Genomic DNA, 15,510 nt, shown 5'->3' with positions numbered 1-15,510 from the left:
AAAGATTTCTTAGACAAACTATCAAAGCACAATTCATCATGAAAAAAAAATGGGGGGGGGGCTTTATTATGTCAACATTAAAGCTATTTGTTCCAAATAACACATGACAAAATGAAGGAAGATATAGGCACAGTCTAAAATTTACAAGATTAGTAGAGCCTCAATATACAAGGAACTCCTACAAATTTACAAGAAAAATAAATGGACAAAGGTTATGAGCAGGCAATATTTGTAAGAAATACATGAGGAGATGGCCAAAGTCATTAGTAGAGAAATGCAGATTATAATTATAAGATACTTGAACAGACTTTTCTCTAAAGAAGACATACAAATGGCCAATAAGCACATGAAAAAGTGTTCAACATCACTACTTATTAAGAAAATGAAAAAAAAAAACAACCCACAGCGAGATACCAACTCACACCCATTAGGATGGCTACTGTAAAAAACAAACAAACAAACAAAAAACCCAGAAAATAATGTATTGGTGAGGATTGGAGAAACTGGAACCCTTGTGCACTGTTGGGAATTAAAATGGTGCAGCCACTAGAAAAAATATATATCAATTCCTCAAAAATCTAAGAATAGAATTATCACCTGGCTCAGGAATTCCTCTTTTGGGTATATACCCCCAAAGAATTGAAAGCAGGATCTCAAAGATATATTTGTCTTCCCGTGTTCATAGCAGCACTATTCATAATAGCCAAAAAATGGATGAAACCCAAGTGTCCACTGACGATGAATGGTATACAAAATGTGACAATGGAATATTATTCAGCCTTAAAAAGGAAGGACATTTTGACACACGCTATAACATGGATGAGCCTTGAGGACATGATGCTAAATGAAATAAACCAGTCATAGAAACACAAATACTATCAGTATGAGACATAAAATAATTCAATTCATAAAATAAAAAAGTAGGATGGTGGTTACCAGGGATAGAGGAAAGGAGAAATGGCAAGTTAGTGTTCAATGGGTACAGAGTTTCAGTTTTGCAAGATGAAGAAGTTCTGGAGATGGATGGTGGTTACGGCTGCACAGCAGTGTGAATGTACTTACTATCACTGAACTGTACACTTAAAAGTGGTTAAGATGGTAAGTTTTATGTTATGTATATTTTACCACAATTTTAAAAACAACAATAAGATATCACATTACACCTATGTGATAGGCAGAATTCTAACATGAACCCCAGTGCCCATGCCCTTATATAATTACCTCCCTTGAGTATACAGAACCTGTAACTTGCTTCTAATCAATAGAATTTAACAAAAGTTATGGGGCACCACCTCTGATTAGGTTACAATTTATGGAAAAGATGATAGGAATTTTCTGATGTAATTAAAACCCTTAATGGTTGACCTTAAGTTAATCAAAGTGGAGATTAACCTAGGTGGGCCGCACCTAATCAGGTGAGCCCCTCAGAAAAGGATGTAGAGGTCAGAGACTCTCCTGCTGACCTGGAAGAAGCAAGTCACCTTGAGTTTTACAGCCACGGGGAGACAAATTCTGCCAACAACCGGAGGCAGCCTGGAAGTGGCTCTTTCTCTAATCAAGCCTCTGATAACAAGGCAGCCTGGCTGATGCCTTGATTGCAGTTTGAGCAGAGGACCCAGCTACGCTGTGCCAATACCTGGTCCACCAAAAAATGGGAGATAAAAACTGGGTGTTATTTTAAGCTACTCGGTTTGTGGTAACTTGTTACCCAGCAGTAGAGAACTAATGCAATCTGCGAGGCAGGCCAAACGTCGCTGGATAAAGACAAGTGTTGGTGTTGGGTGGAGATGTGGGGGTGCTGGTGACAGTGCTGCTTATGTGAAGGTATAGCAGTGAGGCCCCTGTGGGGGTAGTGAGTCTATAGTACACATCCCTACACCCCTGCAATTCCATATCCGGGTAGAGACGCAAACAGAACTGACACAGTTCCATGGGACATGCCTTTCACTATGATCACTGCAGAGTTCTTTATGGTGGTGTGGGGGCAGAGGCCGTTGGAAGCAACCTAGGGGTCCATCTCAGGGCTAATGGGAAGAAGAATGAGAATGGGTCACAGCCTGGAGAATGATGTAGCAGCTAGGAAAGCAACAGGGATGGGCCTTACAACGATGCTGAGTTAGAAAGAAAGGAAGGAAGGAAGGAAGGAAGAAAGAAAGGAAGGAAGGAAGGAAGGAAGAAAGGAAGGAAGGAAGGAAGGAAGGAAGGAAGGAAGGAAGGAAGGAAGGAAGGAAGGAAGAAAGAAAGAAAGAAAGAAAGAAAGAAAGAAAGAAAGAAAGAAAGAAAAAAGAAAGAAAGAGAACATGAGAACAAAAATACTACCATTTGCAGAAACAAAAACCACCTAAAGATAATATTCATTTTGCAGGAGCACACACAAGTGGGGAAGACTTGTTAGCACATTGCCTATGCAGAGGAAGGGATGGGAGAGGGTCCAGAGATGAAAGAATAAAAAAACAAGGGAGGAGTCTTATGTGGACCAAAGGCAACGTGCAGAGTTTAAGGCGACTGAAGAAGAAAATATACCCACTCAAGGTCCAGGGGGAGCTGAGGTGCAGCACTGTCCACTCTTCCAGAGGGAATAGCTCAGTTGGGCTGGTAGAGAAAGAAACCAGGAAAGCTGCTCAGGTGGGAGCAGCAAAGGACAGACTGAGTCTGCCTGATGGTGAGTCACACCTTATGTTAGTAATGACTTTCAACGTGAGTGACAGCCTAGCTCAAACTGTTTTTTCTTAAAGATTTTTAGAGCAAGAGGAAGAGAGAGAGAGAAACATCAATATGGGAGCGACACATTGATTGGCTGCCTCCAGCATGTCCCCCACCAGGGATCAAACCCATAACCTGGGCATGTACCCTGGCCAGGAATTGAACCAGCAACTCTTCAGTGCACAGGATGACGCCCAACCGATTCACACCAGCCAAGGCTTGTTGTGGTTTTATTTAAAAACCAGCAGCCCTAGCCGGTTTTGCTCAGTGGATAGAGCATCGGCCAGTGGACTGAAGGGTTTGATTCTGCTCAAGGGCACATACCCTGGTTGTGGACTTGATCCCCAGTGGAGGGCGTGTAGGAGGCAGCCAATCAGTGATTCTTTCTCATCATTGATGTTTCAATCTCTCTCTCCCTCTCTCTTCCTCTCTGAAATCAATAAAAATATATTTAAAACAACAACAACAAACACTAAGACACTTATTTATTCAAATGACTGAAAAGTACAGAATTATAGGTAGATTCTGGTGCTTAAATAATGATGTCCCCTGATGCCTTTCTGATTTGCTTTCTTCTGGGTTGGTTTCATTCCTAGGCTGACCACACTGGGGGACAGACATGTTTGAAGCAATGCCACCTGTGCAGGGTGCCTTTCCAAAGGTACCCCCAAAGGCCTCAGGGCTGACTCTCTTTGGCCCATGAAAAGTCACAGGCCCATGCCTGAACCAATCCTTATGACTGATGACCACACCAGGACGGCACAGCCCCCTGGGACAATAAGGGAATTCTGGCACAGGGAGTGGCATGAGCAAACGCTCAGCACCATGAAGCTGGAACAGCAGCACAGCTGGCTGCCCGGAACAGGCAGAAGCAGTTCAGGGTCAGCAGGCACCATCAGCGCCCCTGATCAGGGGACAGCATGATGGGATCTGCAATTTGCAGGCTTCACTTGGCAGCTAATGGGGGGTGGCCTGGTGGGAGTGGTGACATTCAGGCCCTCTAGCATTTCTTCCAACAAAGAAAAGGCCTCATGAAGTGCCTCCCTCTAGGTCCTTCTCCCTGTAAAAGAGCCCCTTTCCCTGAGAGCAAAGAGGCTAGCATGCTCAGAATGTTTTCAACTCACACATCTGGGGGCGGGCCCTCCAGGTGTCCTGGGTCATTGCAAGAAAGAGCTCTCGTGGAAGCAAATCTATATACTGCACTCAGTTGCCAGGAAAGTACTTAGCTGGCCTGCATTCATCCTGCACCAGGCGGCCTCAGAGAAAGAATGGTCATACCCCCTCGACAATAGCCTATTTGGGCCAGATCCAGGGTCTGGCTTCTCCGGCACCTAAGCACCAGCTTCTCTGCCCCACCCGCCCACAGCAGCTGGTGGGTGGCTGCTGGCATTGTCTCTGGGACACTGGGGGCCATGCTGGGCTGGGCAGGGCCGCGGTGGGGGACCACATGGGGTTCGGAAGGTCAGGAATGGCCTTTCTTTGTGCGGCCCCCACAACACCTCCCACCCAAACCACTCCTCCCCGCTGCCCGGAGTTTTGAACACAGTTCTCGCCCTCTCTCTGGCCCTGCTGGGCAGCATGGTTATGTAATACGCAGTCAGCCCCCCAAGGCTCTGCCCGCAGCGTGTGGGCAGAGAATGGGCAGTGTTGCTCTCCCCAAAGTGGAGCTGCTCGGTTCTGGCCTGCACCTGCCTCAGGAGCAGGAAATGGAGCAGAAGGAAAGGTGAATCAGAGTGCTTTCAGCTGCAAGGAACAGAAGGCCCAATGGAAAGGGGCTTGAACAATGAAGGAGATGGTCTCCTGCACAACAAGCCAGAGGTACAACAGCACAGGGCTAGTCGCTTAGTGCTGCAGTGACAGCCACAGAGACCGGTTTCATCTGCATTTCCATGCTGCCTCAGTGGGCCAGCTCTGTTCTCATCTGCATTTCCATGCTGCCTCAGTGGGCCAGCTCTGTTCTCATCTGCATTTCCATGCTGCCCTCAGTGGGCCAGCTCTGTTCTCATCTGCATTTCCATGCTGCCTCAGTGGGCCAGCTCTGTTCTCATCTGCATTTCCATGCTGCCTCAGTGGGCCAGCTCTGTTCTCATCTGCATTTCCATGCTGCCCTCAGTGGGCCAGCTCTATTCTCATCTGCATTTCCATGCTGCCCTCAGTGGGCCAGCTCTGTTCTTATCTGCATTTCCATGCTGCCTCAGTGGGCCAGCTCTGTTCTCATCTGCATTTCCATGCTGCCTCAGTGGGCCAGCTCTGTTCTCATCTGCATTTCCATGCTGCCTCAGTGGGCCAGCTCTGTTCTCATCTGCATTTCCATGCTGCCTCAGTGGGCCAGCTCTGTTCTCATCTGCATTTCCATGCTGCCTCAGTGGGCCAGCTCTGTTCTCATCTGCATTTCCATGCTGCCTCAGTGGGCCAGCTCTGTTCTCATCTGCATTTCCATGCTGCCTCAGTGGGCCAGCTCTGTTCTCATCTGCATTTCCATGCTGCCCTCAAGTGGGCCAGCTCTGTTCTCATCTGCATTTCCATGCTGCCCTCAGTGGGCCAGCTCTGTTCTCATCTGCATTTCCATGCTGCCTCAGTGGGCCAGCTCTGTTCTCATCTGCATTTCCATGCTGCCTCAGTGGGCCAGCTCTATTCTCATCTGCATTTCCATGCTGCCCTCAGTGGGCCAGCTCTGTTCTCATCTGCATTTCCATGCTGCCTCAGTGGGCCAGCTCTGTTCTCATCTGCATTTCCATGCTGCCCTCAGTGGGCCAGCTCTGTTCTCATCTGCATTTCCATGCTGCCTCAGTGGGCCAGCTCTGTTCTCATCTGCATTTCCATGCTGCCTCAGTGGGCCAGCTCTGTTCTCGGGCCAGTCTCCCTCATGACCACCAGCTTGCTGCCACTGCTCCAGGCACCACATTCAGACATGACCACACCCCGCAGAGGGGCCACCTCTTCTGGAGATGTCTTTTTAAGAGTTAGGGAACTTTTCCCAGCATCCCCGTGGCAGCTTCTGTCCTATTTCACTGGTCAGAATTGCATCACACCCATTCTTGCTCAGCCTCCAGCCAAGGGCACAGGAAAACCGTGACTGGCTTAAGGGCATGAACGACCCCCACAGCACGGGCTTCTGATACTCCAGCATAGCCCGGCAGCATCTGCTGCGCCAGGACAAAAGGGTTCTTCCCACCCAGAGATCGGTGGAGAGGGAATTGGGGCTCTAGTTCTGCCTTCTCCACCAGTCACTGCCTGACCCTGGACATGTCAGGTCCCCCATCAGTGTCCCACCTGGCAGGCATTCTCTCTGCACACCCTGATGTGGCTTGGTGGCAATGAGCCCAGACAGGGCAGGGATCATTACTCCGGAAGCAGTTGTGGCAGAACCTCTGCCCTTTGTTTTGTTTGTTTTTGTTTTTTTAATATAATTTATTGATTTTTTACAGAGAGGAAGAGAGAGGGATAGAGAGTTAGAAACATCGACCAGCTGCATCCTGCACCCTCCCCACTGGGGATGTGCCCACAACCAAGGTACATGCCCTTGACCAGAATCGAACCTGGGACCCTTGAGTCCGCAGGCCGACGCTCTATCCACTGAGCCAAACCGGTTTCGGCCACCTCTGCCCTTTGTTAATATCTGTCTGGGCAGCCTCCACGGCAACTAGGGGCAACCATGTGAGCTATTCCCAGGCAACGAGAAAGAAGGGGACCCCTCTGGGATCTTTCTGGGAAAGATTTCTTCTATAAGGGAAATCCCCCCCGCCCCTTTACTCTCCTCTGTCCTTCTCCCTTCTTTCCAGTTCGGTGACCTTTAACTGAGGATGTGATGTTTGCAGCTATAGCAACCATTTTGTAACAACGAGGGGAAGACTAAGAAAATCACAGACCTGCCAACCTCATGCTTTGTCTTTATTAGACTGTAACACAACCCTGGAACCATATAGATTTGCTCTATGAGTAAAATAAACTCCTGTTCAATTAAACCCCCATCCGTTGCGGTTTCTATACTTGCAGCCAAACGTACCCTAACTGACACAGAGCTCAGCTTCTTCATCAGAGAGGCGAAGAGAATGGCTCCGAGGATGGCCAGCCCCCCTGGGCTCTGGTCCTCTGTGATGAGGGAGTCCTTCCAGAATTTCTGTGGAGAGCTATGCGATAGAAGCAAAAGGCATGCCGCTATGTAATTTCAGATTTCCTAGCAGCCACGTTAAAAAAAAAAAAATACAAAGAACAGGGAGAATTAGTTTCAATAATATAATTTAACCCAATATATTCAAAATATTATTTCAACATGTAATCAATATAAATTAATGAGATTTTTATGATATTAATCCATGAGATAATGTATGACAATAGTTAGACATTAGTGAGATATTTTACTTTCTTTTTTCATCCCGACTCTTCAGGACCCATGTGTATTTTACACTCGCCACACATCTCGATTTTTCTGCCCCTATTTCAAAGGCTCAACAGCCACTGTGCTGGACAGCGCAGGCCTATTGGGCTGGTAGCAGCTGGCGTTAGCTACACCAGGGACTCATCGGTGACAGAGAGCAGGGCACCACCAGCCCCTGATGGTCCCTGGCTGAGTGTAGGACAAGTGAGAGTGCCGTTATTTCCCAGTCAGGGATCCTCAGTGGATATGAGCACCTGTTGTGTTTGCATCTCAGAGTCCAGAGCTGTGGGCTCAGTCATGGTGGGCAGGAAGGCCCTAGCTGCTGGCGTTGGGGCGGGGGAAATGGCAGCAGCCCCCCCGCCAAGCCGGTTAAGGGGGAAGAGTCCCAGTGGACTATGCCACGCTAAGAAGGAATGTTAAAAGCCTGTGCCGGGAACATCCTGCCTCTGAAAAATTGGGTGAGCTCAGAGCAGGAGCCAGTACACAGCTTCTCTCTCAGAAAATGGATGGAAACTGTTGCTCAGGCTTTGGAGGCTGAGAATCAGAAACTCCAGGAGGAATGAGATCAGCTCGGGGGAAAGGGTTTGATCCTGTAGACCAAAGGGGAACAGTGGGGAACAGGCCAAAAGCCGAGTGGAGGAGGACAGGCGGCGGCTCCCATGGCTGTGACCTGCTAGCTTCTGTCGGAAAGTGGGACCAGCTGAGGAACATGCTGAAGGGAATGACAGAGGGGGTGGGGGAAGGAGGGCGCCAGGAGAGGAAGGGAAGCTGGGCTGCTGCAGGAGCGTGGCAGAGGGAAGGCCTGTGTTGCTGGAGCTCACAAGAGTGGCTTTGGCCTGGGGCTTTCAAGAACCAAGGGCAGTGGCCTAGGGACAGCAGCTTGGGAGAAGCACTCTGGTCCAGCCAGCCCTCCCCGCAGCCCTCGGCCTCTCTCCCCATCTTTCAGACGGAAGATTGCTGAGGGAACCAGAAGGGAGGGCACTGGCCTGGCCTCCCCTGGGAAGGCACAGCCCAGGCCTCCAGGGTCTTGTGGACTTTGCCCACCCCGACGTAAACTCTTTGCTCAGCACCGTGATAGTTTCAACCAGTGGCTTTGGCTGAGCAGGTGTCCCTGACCTTGACCTATAAAAACACTCCTTTTTCTGGGATCCAGGAGCTGAGAGTATCCTTCAGCCCAAGTGTGTGTCCTCCTCCCTAACCTCACAATCATCATTCAAGGTGAGGATATTCTCACCTGCTTTATAGAGGAGGAAACAGAGCCTCAGGGAGGCGAGGGTCAGCCTATGTAATAACCAGGATTGGCTTAGTTATGCTGCTGTGACAAACAGCTTCGAAATCATAACTTAACACAACAGTTTACTTCTTGCTCCCAGGGGCTGGCAGGGGATCTGCTTCACGAAGGTCACTCAGTGGCTCAGGCTGATCAAGGCCCTGCTCTCTGGAACAGTGGCCTCCTCAGACTCCTCCAGGAGACCCAGCTGGAGGGAGGCATCCTGGTTCTCTTATGCTTTGGTGTGACCCTGCCTAACTAGAAAGGAGCGGAGAAGTCTGGGAGAGCAGCTGGGGTGTCTGATAAGCCACGCCAGTTGAGAAGTGGGAGCGGGATTTTTACTGAGGAGTGTCAGATGTGGAAGTCCTTGTTCTACAGTGTGGACACCCTTCACTTCAACATCTTGCAGCCCCAAACCGTGGCATGCTGGTGAGCTCTATGCATATGCAAATTCAAGGGGCGTCAACACCACTACCCCAAGATGCTCTCATGAGCTGCCTCCTGAGTCTACCTATCATTTCTGAAAGCCAAGAGCCCTTTCAGGCCCGGGGCAGTACATGACACTCCTTACCCCCCCCCCCCCACTCCCTCTGGGCCTGCCCTCACACCTGCCAGCCTGCACACTGTCCCTGCTTATTCCCATGACCCTCAGCTGCCCTCAGATTTCTGAGCCTCATTCCGGTGGAATCTGGAGCCCCAGTCCTCCCCCACCCCAGAGTCTGCCCAATCCTCCCTGGCAGCAGCCTTGCTAAAAGCCTTGCTAATCCATTAATTATCCTCTTCCAGCAGAGGAGCCTGGTAATTGAATAAAAATATATTAAAAAACAAAACTCAGCCCCCTCCTGTAATTGCCTGCCTGCCTTCTGGCTGTCTCGGTTTCCTCCCGTTCTCTCCACGTGCTGGGCCCTTGGTTCGCTGCCTCTGGGCTCCTGATTTCTTCCTGGTCAGCAATGGCGTTTGTCCCCACCTTCTGCAGAGCTGGCCATAGGGTGAGGATCAGGGAGTGAGTGTCACCAGAAGCCTGCAGGCAACCTCACTCCTGCCTGATGCACTGTGGGAGGCTGAAGGCTGATAAAGCAATTTGCCCAGGAACTAATGGAGAGGTCCTGGGCCAATGGGATAGTTCAAAGGGGAGATTTCCATTTAAACAAAAGCCAAACTTCTCATCTGCAGAGCTGACCAGAGAAGCTGCTGCCTGAAAGGACTGTTGGGAGTCTCAAAAGGTGCCTGGAATGTTCCTGCCTCACTGGCCACCTGGAGGGCTTTCTGACCTCACTCAGCCTTTGGGTCAGACCTGATTCACCACTTATTTACTTAGCATGTCACTAGCCTGGCCAGGTACAGATAGAATTTGGATGAAAAGGGAAAGTTTCAGAAAAGTGGGTATAATATGATCCCATCCTACCTAATAATAGACAAATATGCAAATTGACCATACCTCCGACACACTCACAAGCCACACCCACAAGCCACATCCACCATCCAATCAGAGCGAGCATGCAAATTAACCCAAACCAAGATGGCTACAGCCACAGAGAGCAAGGTTTCCTAGGTAACAGGAAGCCAAGCTTTCCGCCTGCCATTGCCAGGCCTAAGCCTCCACTCAAGCTACAAAGTTTCAATTATAGAAGGTAAACAAATTCAAACAAATGGCGGCAGAACAGAGCTTGAGAGAGCAGGCCAGGGTTGCCACTGGCAACAGGGGAAGCAAAGCTTTCCGCACACCCTGGCCGGGCCCACCCGCTTAAGGCAACAAAGTTTCAATTATAACCCCAACACAAATGGCTGCCGGCCTTGGAGGGAGCCCCAGGCTTGGCTCCACTCCAGGCTACAAAGTGTCAATTGTAGAAGGAAAATAAATTCCAGATACCAGGGCCTCCGCTTGGGTTGCCAGGGGGCGTGGCTGACCTGAAAACCACCACAGGCCCCTCGCTCAGGCCGCCCCACGCCCCAAGGGAACCCCCATCCTGATCCGGGACACCCTTCAGGGCAAACCAGCTGGCCCCCACCCCTGTACCAGGCCTCTATCCTATCTAATAAAAGAGTAATATGCAGATTGATCATCACTGCAACACACAATATAGCTGCCCCCATGTGGTCAAAGATCCTGCCCCCATGTGGACACAAGATGGCCACCACAAGATGGCCAGCAGGAGAGGGCAGTTGGGAGGCACCCGGCCTGCAAGGGAGGGCAGTTGAGAAGGACCAGGCCTGCAAGGGAGGGCAGTTGGAGGTGATCAACCCTGCAGGAGAGGGCAGTTAGGGGTGACCAGGCTGGTAGAGGAGGGAAGTTGGGGGCAAACAGGCTGGCAGCAGAGTGGTTAGGGGGTGATCAGGCTGGCAGGCAGAAGCGGTTAGGGGCAATCAGGAAGGCAGGCAGGCAAGCAGTTGGGAGCCAGCAGTCCTGGATTGTGAGAGGGATGTCCGACTGCCCGTAAACGGGCAGTCGGACATCCCTTGAGGGGTCCCATATTGGAGAGGGTACAGGCTGGGCTGAGGGACAACCCCCCTCCATGCACGAATTTCGTGCACCGGGCCTCTAGTTGCTATAATAAAAGTCCTTGAGTGTGGTATACATATATGTTTGTAAATACATTTTTAAGAGGTCTAGTAAAATGCTCACCAAACTGATAAGAGTAGTTATTTGGGGAGATGGGATAGGGAGAACTAGAAGGGAAGACTTACATTTTATCTTTTCTGTTTAAATTATTTTATCAGGAAGGGAAGCAAGTGAACATTTGTCCTCCATGACTCTGTGACCTCCGACAAGTGGCTTGACCACTCTGAACCTCAGTGGCCTCATCTGTAAAATGGGGCTTGTCAGGAATCCTTTTTCACTCCATATCAGGACTGTTGGTTGAAAGCAACCTAAACCCAAGCTTGTGTAATAAAAAGGACATGGGATTTTTATGCATCTAGATCCTAGGCAGGAAACAGAGGCTGGGAATATCTTCTTTTCTCCTTGCCTGCTTTCTTTTCTAGCTTTAAAAAATCACACCTCTGCTTCCACATTCCCCACAGTAACCGGGTTTATATATTACTAGAGGCCTGGTGCATGAATTCATGCACAGGTGGGGTCCCTTGGCCTGGCCAGCTATTGGGCTGGCTGGCCAGGGGAAGGGGCCGCAGGAGGTTGGCTATGGGAGCTCACTGACCACCAGGGGGCAGCTCCTGCATTGAGCGTCTTCCCCCTGGTGGTCAGTGCGCATCATAGCGACTGGTCATTCGGTCGTTTGGTCATTTGGTCATTTGGTCTTTTGATTATTTGGTTGTTCGGTTGCTTAGGCCTTTATATATATAGAGAGAGGCCCAGTGCACAAAATTCATGCACTGGTAGGGTCCCTAGCAGCTGCCAGCTGCCAGCTACCAGCTGCCAGCTGCCAGCTGGGTACTCCCTCCCTTCCTCCCCCCCCCCCACTCTGTTGGCCCCGCCCCCTGGTTGAACTCCTGGATATCTCCCAGTTGAGGGGACAATTTGCATACTATGCTTTTATTATATAGGATGAGTCCAGCTCACTAGACTGATCATAATTAAAGCCTAGGTCATAATTCTGAAGTCCTAGGAAAGGCTCTTATTGTCCAGCTTGGTGGCTATATCAGTCAAGATAGGCTGGGTTATGCTGTAATAACAAACCGCCCTCAAGTCTCAATGGCAATTTATTTCTGGCACATCTACCATGGGCATAGTCACTCAGTGACCTAATTTGATGGAGGCTTCATCTCAGCAGGTGTGTCCAGGACCTCAGAGACCAGGAAAGAGAACATGGGCTCTTAGATCTTCTGTCTGGAAGTCATAGGTCACATCACTCTCACTCATATTTTATTGGTCAAAGTCAGTCAGATGGCCAGGCCTGAACTGAAGTGGATGAAGAAGTCAGCTCCTCCAATGGGATAAAAGGGATGTGACATTTGTGAACAGCCACAGTGATGGCTGTAATGACCTGTCACTAAGACCCCTGCCCACTCTTTCCACTTGGCCCATCATGGGAATTTTCCACTATGTAAAGAAATGTTACCCAGAAGGAGGGAAAGGTTCCTGGGGAGGTTCCATTTCTACCCTTGTAAGTTGGCTCCTTCTCTGTGGTAGAAAAAATAATAATCATGACAGAGAGCTGGGGTCCAACAGATTTCCAGAGATTCCCTGTGAACCCCTGGGGCTTGGGGTCCCAGTAGGACAACCTCCTGCCCAATCCAACCTTGCCCCTCCTCCAGCATGAAAGACACACTTCTAAAGGTGGATGCTGGGTGGGGTGGTTTCGGGAGGCACTTTGCCAAAGTCTACCTGGGGATTCAGCAAAACTGAAGCTGCTGTTTGCTCTGGGGGTCCCTCCTGGCTGCACCTTCAGAAAGACCACCTCCATGTGGTCATGTAGGGGAGGTGGAAGGCCTATTGGACTTTGGGATCCAGAGGCCTGGGTTCAAGCCTGGCTCTACTTTGTGACCTGGGCAAATCAGTTAACTCCTAGAGCCTCAGTCTCCTCATCGTAAACTGGGTTAACTTCAATGTCTGCCTTCCTCCCCACCCCTCTGGATTCTTGTGAGGATGGGCTGTTATGGGGGGTGTCACAGCTCTTTGTGTAGGGTGACACCTGGACAAACACAGAGGGTTATCTCTGATGTGGCGGCCTTCCTGGGGTCCAGCCTGGGGACTGGCTCTTCCCGCCTTGCTCCTGCCCCGGGAATGGCCCTCCCCACCCCCATGTAAAGCAGTCGCTCTGCCAGCTCTGGAGAATAGCTCATCTCTGAGGTTTCAGACAGAATAATTTTTTCCTCCTCTCACACGTGCCTGTCCGGGAAAATCACACAGCCCCCCACGTGCACCCACACGCTCCACAGCCATTGTTCCCTCACCAGCCAGCAAAAAGCTCCGGAGTGAGGCCTGGGAAGAGGAGGGGAAGCTGAAAAAGGGGGGCTGACACCCCCAACCCTAGAGAGGCTCCTGGCTCCAGGCAAAGGGCTCCCATCAGGAGCAGGGACTAGGCTCCTTCTGATCCCCACACTCTGGGTTCCTGCCACATGCCTGGCTCTGTGTCGGGTCAGCCACCAGCTCCCACTCTGCTGAGGCCCTAACCCAAGCGACAGTAGGAGCTGGCAGGCAGGAGTGGGTGTCAGTGCCCAAAGATGAGAGGAGGACTCCAAGGCCTGTGCTGTTTCCGCATGGGCTCCCCACACTCTTGCCACTGGAGGCCTGGTGCCAGAGGGGCCCTGGAAGGAGGTAGAGAGAGGAGCTGCTCCCTGCTCTGGAGGGGAGAGCCAGGGACACAGGAGCCCCAGATGTCCCTCCCAGCACTGGCCCACGGGCGCCTCTGCTGCCGGCACTGCTTGGGTGGGAGCTCAGCCAGCTCTCGGACCGCAGGCCCCTCCTCCCACCACAGGACTCTATAGTGCGAGACTCCATCCTGGGGTGAAATCTCCAAGGTCCCCATTAAATGGAGGCATCTGCTGAGCAGGCAGACTCCCCAAACTAGGAATGAGTTTCCCCGGACAGGGAAGGTTTGCCTGGGAGGGGGTGCCCCCCAGCCGGCCAATGTGGACCCACCCCCGTCTACCACTCAGGCCCTGTGTCTGGGGCCTGATGGTGGGTTTAGGGAGCTCAGGGAGCTGAGGAAGTGAGCGGGCAGAGGCAAGGGATAGGGCGAAAGGCAGACAGAGCATGTTGGGGAGTCTGTGGGTCTCAGACCCCTTTTCTACAGTGAGGTAGACCTTTGCTCGGAACCAGTTCCCACACTTCCTGTTCCTCCCAGACACTGCCCTCTCCTGAAGGAGGGAAGTCAGAAATAGCTGTGGCGCCAGGGCCCCCACCCTTCTTCCCGAAGAGGGTGCATCCCGCTCCCTCTCAGAGGCTGGGGTGGAGAGAGAGCCAATCCTAGAGGAAAAAGGGATCTGGGAGAGGACCTGGCCTCCCTCCCTCCCAGAACAGGGCCCCGGGCCCCAGGAGCTGAAGGACATGCCTTGTGGACACCACTCCCACAGCTCCCTCCTCCTGACCCCTCCACACACCCCACACCAGCTGCCCTGCCCTGGGCCTGACTCCACCGTCCACCAGGAGCCAGAGCGCGCCCAGGGAGGCAGGGATGACTTTGGGAACCACAGGGAAGGGGTGTGTGGGCATCACTCAGAGACAATCCTTGGGGACAGCAGGGCCCCAAGGGGGCTGAGAATTAGCCAGTCCCACCATATCCAAGGCCATAAATATGCCATGCTCTTTGACCCAGTAATCCCACTGTTTGGAATTCCTCCCAAAGACATAATTGCAAGGGGAAAAGAGCTATACGTGCACAGCTGTTTATAGCAACATTATTTATAATAGTCAAATCTGGAGCGAACCAAAAGGCCGCTCGTTGTGGGAGGGAGGGCATGGTGCATCCACAAGGCAGAAGACTTATTACACTGCCAAGAAAAATGGCAAAGTTGGAAAATTCCTTGTGGAATAATGTTAAGGGAAAAGAGAACAAACTTGTACATATTTACTCTGTCAGCAAGTGGCGATGAGTGTCCTGTCTGGGGTACGTCACTGTTCTAGCTCTGCAGAGACCACGATGAGCGGGACCAAGCCCAGCCCTGGGGAAGCTCCCAGCAGACAGCCTCCAGGTGAAGGATGAATCCATGAATCATACATAGCACCCTCCAGTAAGGGCCTCCCTGAGACAGGAGATGACAGGATGACAAGTGTTCCTTGCTCCCCGACGCCCTCTGCTGCCCACTGTGAAGTCCATCCCATCTGGGCAGTTGGGTCCTCAGGGAGTGGCCCAGCATGGGAGAAGCCTGTGGTCTGGTAGGAGCAAAGAAGCCAGGGTCGCCATGTGCCAGTCAGGCACCAGGCCAAGGGCAGTGGGCACTGCCAGCCAGAGGGTCTCCTCCCCACAGGAGGAAACTCTCTCTCTCTCTCTCTCTCTCTCTCTCTCTCTCTCTCTCTGTGTGTGTGTGTGTGTGTTGGGGGGATGGGAAATAGCTCCTGAGAGTGTTTCCTACTAACCTGGCAAGTGAGAGCTCAGCAGTGATTGCAACTCAGGGCTTGGGGGGGGTCTGTCTTGCCCCAGGATGGTCACTAGTGACCAGATGATGAGACCTCGGTTCTTGTTTTCTTGAAGGAAAGATTTCAATCAAGAGACAAAGTGCAGCGAGCACCAGTGCACTGCTGGCGGGAGTGCAGACTGGT

This window comes from Cnephaeus nilssonii (assembly GCF_951640355.1).
Source record: "Cnephaeus nilssonii genome assembly, chromosome: 15".
NCBI classification, from domain to species: domain Eukaryota; kingdom Metazoa; phylum Chordata; class Mammalia; order Chiroptera; family Vespertilionidae; genus Cnephaeus; species Cnephaeus nilssonii.
This window is presented reverse-complemented; position numbering follows the sequence as displayed.